At 35.1% G+C, this 8,523-nt stretch overlaps 1 pseudogene; it reads right to left on the bottom strand.

The window, feature by feature from the left end:
* The window catches only part of LOC102024501, a 3,395-nt pseudogene extending 1,452 nt beyond the window's left edge, over positions 1 to 1,943 (bottom strand).
* Between the last annotated feature and the right edge of the window lie 6,580 nt (positions 1,944 to 8,523).

The raw sequence follows: 8,523 nt of genomic DNA, 5'->3' as shown, positions 1-8,523 counted from the left end.
CCTATTATTATGTTATCCTTCTTTTACTCTTTAAAATAAAAAAAGAAATTCAGTCCTTTTCTTATCTGATTCAGCATTTCGCTCCAGATTTTCTTTTTTATTTTGTCCTAATAATATTCTCAATTTTTGGTGTATCTTATTGGAAGGTAAATTATCCATATTCTTGATGTCATGTTCATTGAGTTCTGCAGAAGGATGTCGGGATGGAATTTTTATTTATTGTTAGGTGCTCTTTTGAACTATTTGTTGTTAACAGATAGAATAATTACCAAATATTGAGTGAAAGTCCTTTTCCTTTAGATCTTTTGTGGAAAAAAGCGTAGTATGACTTGTGTTTTGGATGGGATACATGATTGTCCAGTTTGAATTGAGAAACTTGTAGAGATGTCTGCAGACTACAAGGACAGTGATCTATGCTTAGTGCTTCTAAGTTATTTTCATTTATAGTTAATTTATGTTCAGAAATATCAAGAATTCATTCCTGTTTTGTTTTTTTGTTCACATGGAGGTAGCTGCATAAAATTCTGTTTTGTCATTTTCAGCTGCATTTGACACGGCACATTCATTAATCATTTTCTCATCAAGTCTTTTCCATTCATTTAAAGGGTAAGGGATGGGTTCTGAAATAAACACAAGCTTTTCTTTGGGTTCCTGGGTTTCTTCAACCACAAAAGTCTGCTGAATTATTTGTACATTATTTTCTTGAAATCCTACCGAGAAATATGTTGGGATGCTAGTCTTTGTTTTGGTTCTGTCTTTTTCTGCATCTTTGAAGAAATAGGAGAAAGGGATCCAATATTATATTTTATTCTTTTCATTTTAGGTGTATATTTTTAATGTTCCAGAAAATCAAAAATTAATTTTGATACAGTATCATCAACAACTTGGTACTGGTTGTTCTCTGCAAAGTTTCTGTGCTGCTCATTGAGAAGGTACTTAGTTTAACCTGAGTTTGTTTTTGGATGCCAGGTGGCTTACCTACATCAAATGGATTGCAGGGCTTTGAACAGAATAGTTTATTATAGGGATATGGGCCGGCTGAAGATAAAATGTCCTGCAAAGTTGCCTTATGTCTTCTCCTTTTACAAAAAGGCTTTTTGAGTCTCCCTGTATTTGTCTTCTGTGTTCCAGTATTAACATCACCCCCCATGATAAGGCATTTGATAATACACTATTTGAAGGAGTAAGGTCATCATCCTTGATAGCTTTTTGGACTAACAGTCTTCCTCTGCTTAAACACATTGTGTCTGGAGTCTTAAATGAACTTCCATCATGACTGGGAGGAGGTGAAGTGGTTTCTACAGTATATGTAGATTCTGGACTCGGTACAGGAGAAATTTGACTCAGTGTTTGCGCAAATTTTGCTTCCTTTATATTTGAAATAGGGTAACTGATATCTTTGCTGAGAAATTCTTCAATTCGCCCTCCTAGGTCCTTTGTGTCCTTTTGCAGTTTCTCAGATAGACGACAGAAGGTAAGTCAAGGTAAAATGCTTTTCTCCAGAGTGGCTTATATTTGGATTTTTTGATCTGTTATTACTTTTAAGATATTTCAGACCTGATCTGTACTTTTCATGTTTGACTTGGATTCCACCGTGGAAAGGCCCTTTGCTGTAGGTCCTCAGGGCGCTGCGGTTCCTGGCAGCCACCCCGCACTACATGCTGGGTCCCCGCAGGCCCCGGCCTCAGGGCAGTAGGGACCTGGCTGCTCTGGCCAGGGGACCAGGGGACGGCCCGGTTCGCGGGTCGAGATTCCGGGGTGGGATCCTGTTCCCAGGAGAGTGGAGGACGCGAACCCAGCAGAGCCACTCCCAGTAGTGCTGAAGAATGAGGTGACAGGTTCATTGTGTCCGCACTATCTGACATTCCTGGAGGAAGACAACTTCTAGGAGTGACAAAAGGAAACGCTTGTAATGTGATCGGCCACTTAATTCCGTGCTGCATTCTGACACACCTAAAAATACTGTTGTTGGAAAATGCTAATAATTCAGTTCAGTAGAGGGAATTTTTCCAAGAGCATACTACAAACACGTGGTAGAGACACACACGTGAATGTATGATGAGGTGAGGGGTTTTCTTGTCTTATTTAACAAAAAGAAAGGTAACAAATTGATTTAACTCTGACTACATTCAAGAATGCAGAGTGTTAAGGAATTAAATTTATTTCACAAAGCTAGACAAATTATTGACTTTCTAAAGCATGTTATTTACTCTGACCCTTTTTAACAAACTAATCATACATTTAGAGTTACAGTAGATGACTGAATCTGCACTGATGAATTGGGTTTTTGAAAATGTATATTTATCAGAGTATTATGCTGCATACATGTAATTCCAAACACTGTACTCAGAAGACTGAGGTAGAAGGATCGCAAGTTCAAGATCATTCTGGACAATTTAGTGAGATCTAGTCATAAATAATAAATATAAATAAGTAAATAAATAAGACAGAAGGTATAGGTCAGTATTAAGGTGCCTCTGGTTTCAATCCTTGGTACTGCAAAAGATATAAACAAACTACATTTTTAAATGTATACACATTGCTAATAAATCATCCTACATTTGGTTCTACTATTTGCAATCCAATCATCTAGGTAAGTGTATAGTTCTATTTTGGCCTGTTTGATCCATGTCTCTTCAACCTTGGTTGTCTTGATATTTTTTTATTTCTATGTTTTTTCTTTTTTTATTTCTAAAATGCAGCTTCTAAGTCACCATTTTATGTTGGAGACTTACAAGAAAGTTAGGTATTGGAATCTAAAATTAGGAAACAAAGGCTAGGAGTATCTAAAATGTATATTTGTTTTGTGCTCAGTTCTGCATCATATGTAAAAGTTGCTTCCTCAGTTTTAAAAATATGATAGCTCATGGTGTTTTAAAATTTATTTGATGTATCAGTGTTTCTTGTCTTCCCACAGCTGGTTTCTGCACAAAGTGAATATCTACACACACTCACGTTTGAATTGAGAGACTCTACTTTCAGGGCCATACACACTACTCTGGACATCTCCCCCGAAATTAAATATTTACTGTCCTGTGTGAAGAAATCAGACCCTGCAGGTTATTATATACTATGTGATGTTTTGAGATTTATTTAGGCAGAAGTAACAGAAATGTGGTAAAAAATGACTTGAACTCCAAGAAATGTATTGTTTAGCTAATCAGTTATCTGGATGTGTGTGACTGTAAGGCTACGAGACTCACTCCAAATGCCAGAGAAGACACATCTACTACCACACATCACCTTCTCAGTGGCCTTGCATCACAGCTTGAACTTCAGTTTTAAGACTGAGGTTTTTAAGACTGAGGCTGTCACAGTGTCAGGCATTACACTACATGATTCCAAGACAAACAGCAGAGCATGCAAATGCAAGTCAATTGGAAAAATATGTTCTCCTTATGACACTCTTTAAAAAATTAGAAAACATGTCTCTCCCCAGAATCTCTTCAACAGGAAACCCCTAGTTTCTCTTTTATAGTCAAGTTCAACGGGAATCAGGGAGAGAAAGAGCTGATTTAAAGCAAAAATAAGTAATCACTAAAGCTTGAGATTGTGACCCAAATGAAACAGCTTCTGTTAGCAAGAAATATGGACAAGGCCATCACAAACTAAAGATGTCATTTCTACCTCAGATACTAGTCACACAAGCAAATCAATTCCTTTTTTAGAGAGTTTAAGTGCAAGGAGAAATAGTCAACATAGTAGAAGGGGTAATTTAGAACTGTAAAATGTAGAAATAATAGCAGACAGGGCAGAGTTACAAGTGTCACAGGTTAGTAGATCAAAAAGAAATAGATGTCTGATTCAAAGCAACAATGAAATTACTGGTTTACTCTCTACTTTCTAGGTCATTAGCGTTTCTTATGGGTCACTGCAGCTACTTTTATGTCCTCAGTGGCGATAAATGATTTTCCAGTGTTCTTTGATATCTTGCCCTTTTGACAGAGTGTTGGTTTTCTCTTTGCAGACTTCCATATTTTCTTAAGATAACACAGCACCTGAGTGACATAAAAATATCTGACTCTTGATAATTTAAAGCACTAATGTAAAAATACAGTATGATTTAAGATTCTATATATAACACAGATCATTCACCTAGTGAAGCTTCACTAAATGGTCACTACATCCCTAACATTTTACTTGATTTGATGATGAGATTCAAACATTTGGAGATGTTCCTTCTGTTGTAGAATAAAGTAATAGGCAAAAATAATGCATATGACTAAGTAACAACTCTTCTAGCAAGTACAGTATTGGTAATGATAAATGATAAAAGTTGTGTACTGAGAAGTATCCTAAATATTTTTGTTTATTGTTACTGTCAATTATCAATGCTGTAGGTAACCTATGTTCCATTTTATAGAAGACAAAATAAGGCAATGATGAAATCTATAAATAAACCTGGCAATAGTACTGTTTATGTCTTTCACTGAATTCTAGAATAACAATCCATGCATGACTGCATGGTGAAAGAAAAAACAATATGCAAAAGAAGAAAAGAGGATCTGGAAATTTTATTAAGTAGAGAGTATAGCAAAACTAAAGACCATACACCCGCAGTGGGTTCAGCATTTGAAAAATAAGTGAACTAGCTTATTAGCTTCCATTTTTTCTCCTTGTATGGCTAAGTCTCATGAAAATGAAAACATTTAAGAGAGTAGGTTCCATAGTTACACACAGAGATCATTTAAAGCTTCTTAATGCACGAGGTTTAATTTTATACTGAGATCTATGGGAAGCCAGAAATCAGTTTAAAATAGTGGATAATGTGAATAACCTTTTAAAAAGATCATTCTGACTGCTACTTGGGAAATACTTCCTAAGCATAGTAAACTGGAAAGAAGAAAATCACTTACACATTGTTGTAAGGCTAGCAAAAGATGCTGGTAGGAACTGTAGCGGTAACAGGGAAGAATGAAAGCAAATACATTCGAAATTTATTTTGAAGACTCTCTCAAAAGTACCAATAGATAGATTAGGGGTTAGAAAGGAAATCAGCATGTTTATTTTATGACAGAGAAAACTAGTAGCAATTTTTCTGATCTAAGAACTATGATGAGAAGCAGTTATACTTTTCTTCAGGAGGAGTGGAGTAGTTGTACATAAATTAGATATAGTTGATAATTCTTTTGTATATCTACTAAGCATCAGAGTGAAAATGTCAAATGAACCAAAAGCACTAAACATTTTCTTTGCAAACTAGAGTTAATAACATAATAATTATCTGTTCTATTGACTCTTGCTAATAGCCTGCTTTTTTATTCATTCTTTCATTTACTCATTCAAGCAAATAAATATCATCTGATTTTAGGCTCTGCACAATAGCTTCAGATATTTGTAGCACTTTATTTTCTTGAGCCTAAATTTACCAATTATGTATAGTATACACCTTCACAAAGAAAATACATTAATATATGAAACTTAGCTTTAGTTCTAATTTAGATACTCCTGTCATTGAGGACATATTAGTCTTAATTCTACTGATTCTTATTTTTTATATTCCAGAAGATGGCTTTGCAAAGAACTACCCTTTGTCATATAACTAATTTAAAAATTACAAATGTTCCCATTGTAAAACTTATAAAGCCAGATAGAGATGATGCAAATTAACATTATTTGCCTTATAACTGACTGATTTAACTACTAATCTTTCTCTATATATCAGTCAGAAAACAACGTATATTGGAAATTCAGTTAGGATTATTTTTCCACCTTCTCCTAAATTTTGTCCCACTCTTAGTCTGGGCCAGCATACAGTTCCTTCAAGAACGCTTCCTGAAATCAATTGTGCTTCAGGGATTTTCCAAATGGATTGGAATGAAGATAATTTCATTTGTATGTGAAAACTCAACCTTATTTCACATCATAGGTTTATAAATATACATCATGAAATCATACAGTTTAGGACCTAACTTTTTTGGACTTAAACAGTGTTTAACTTTCACATGCAAAGTTTATATTTGTATAAAATGAGAACACTCATAGTATCCGCTGTTACCACTCACATGTTAACTTAAATTTAGCCAAATTAAAAGACAGGGAGTTACTCTTACAGGGAGTTACTCTGCATATCCTTGCCTCTCTGCCTTTAAAAGGTTTTACCTGACAGAATCATTTCATGGATGTGAATTTGTTCTTATGTGTTCAATGTACCACATATTAACAAGCAGGAGAGGGTAAAAATATATGATTATTGCTCTTGGTATGCTCAATTAAGGTGAAGTGCATTATAAAATATATTCAATAGTCTTCATATATGCATACATGAACATAATAGTGCCAAGACAATACCGTAATGATAGGGCATGGAGTGAAATTGAGGGAAATACGGACTAGGTAGCTGCTGAGAGATAATTAGTAGTGAGTTCAGGGAATAAGGGCTGCTTGACATTTCACTGACAGGTGGTCTGTACGCTGTTTATCCACACGTATTGTCCATTTTAAAATTCTTTTAACGTAGTGGAGCATGGTGACACATTCCTGAAATCCCAGCACTCGTAGTCCCAGTGCAAATTTAAGCCGATCTTTGGCTATAAGGAGTTCAAGGCCAGCCTGAACTATATAGTGAGCCTCTGTATGAAAATAAATGATAAATAAGTATTATGACAATCCATTTAATAAAAGTATGGCTCTTACAGTTATGCAAGACCTCCCATCAGTTGTTCCATAGGGTTTCCCTACCCTTCCCACATATGACCGTATGGAAGGAAACCCACAGTGTGAAATGGCACACATTCACCCGTGTGTATGTGCAGCTTTCCAGGTTGTTCTGCAGGTTAAAGATCCAAGTTGACAGATGCAGTGGAAGAGTAGGAGGAAAACGTACATTTTGTTGATGAAGCTGTGATCTTTATCCCCAACCTCTAGAGTCCTACAAGGAGCTTCTTGGACTTGAACTTAGAGTTTCCCTTACAAAAACACTCTTTCTCAAACATTCGAAATCCTCATTTCTGTTCTTTTAAAATACTTTACTCCTCGGAGGTAATTTCCATCATTATCAATAGTGTCAGTATGTGATTCATCATGCTATTTTATATTCCTCTAGAGCTATTATCATAACCCTCTGTTAACTCACTTTGAGTGTCTCCTATTATCTCAGACATGTGATGCTGAGCCTTTCTTATTTATTTTCACCAGGGTAAGGCAAGGACGAAACATCATACTCACCTTGGGCCTCTGTGGAACATAGATTATAAGAAGCACATTTTTATTGAGCACTTAAAATGTGAGGCACTCTGAAAAGTTTTTATGTTTCAGAGAAAAAATAGAACTTATTGTCACAAATTTTAAAATTTAAAATTTAATTGGAAAGTACAAACACATATACGCTTACATATACACTTAGAGATAAAATCTATAGTTTAATTGTGGCATGTCTGTGCAGGCGAATTAAAGTAGGAACAAAATTAGACAAGGGCCAGGCAGTGGGGAGCAAGCAGATGATATTTTATATAGTGAAATGGAAAGAGTACTAAAATTTCCTTTTACCTGGCATTTGTTTAAAAACTGAAGGAAATAATCAGTAAAGCATATCCTGAAAAGGAGACCAGAAAGAATTTGAAGTACAATAAGATATAGATAGAAATAAGAGCTCTGGTCTTGGGAAGTAAGTTTTGATCAATGTAGGGCTCTGTAGGCCAAGGTGAGTCCTTTAGCTTTAAAACACAGCACTATAGAAAAAGATGTGTGCATTTTGAGCAGAGGAATACCCTTTCTTTACCAGACTCTCTCTGGGTTTCTGTCTGTCATTAGAGGGACAAGGATAAAAGCAAGGTTGCCTGTTAGAGGATTTCTATTGCAGACTATTCTCAAATTATCATTAATCTGGGTATATATATGTGTATATGTATATATATATATATATATGAAGATGTATATATATATATGAATGAATACATGTATATTCATTCATATATATCCATTCATATATATATATCAGCTAGTATTTCAGAAGTCTTTCAGGGAGCAGAAAATATAGAAAAGTTTTTCCTGTAAGAAAGCTCCTGGCTGCCCCTTTCATCCCTGCTCTAACTCTGGCCCTATGTGAAACATCACACATGCTCTCTTTAATTGTGTGTAAAATACCTTTTTCTTTCAATTGTGCTCACTTTTTTAAGGAGGATAAATGTTAACCTTTAATTGTTAAATTTTTATCTTTTAAGCCTTTGTACATTTAATGTAACCATCACTTTATATCATACATGAAAACAATTAATGTGAAATACTGAATTATAGAGTTGAACATGAAAGGAAGTTATCTCCATATGATGTACATTATATGCAGAATTTCCGTTTGAATTAATAGAATTCGTTCACAGGCTTTGTGAAGAAATAATTTCCATGAGCTCTTAGAAGAGCTATCAGAGTATATATATACTTCAATTTTTCCACATGCCTACTGACTTTATTGTTTAATTGGTTAATAAAAGTGCTTAAAATTCATCCAACTGGGGCTGGGAATTTAGCTCAGTGGCACAGCACCTGCCTGGCAAGTGTGAGGTTATGAGTTCGATTCCCAGTACC

The sequence above is a fragment of the Chinchilla lanigera genome, unplaced genomic scaffold, assembly GCF_000276665.1.
Source record: "Chinchilla lanigera isolate Chin_1 unplaced genomic scaffold, ChiLan1.0 scaffold00034, whole genome shotgun sequence".
Lineage (NCBI taxonomy): Eukaryota > Metazoa > Chordata > Mammalia > Rodentia > Chinchillidae > Chinchilla > Chinchilla lanigera.
Note: the sequence above shows the minus strand (reverse complement) of the source record. Positions and strands in the feature narration are given on the sequence as shown.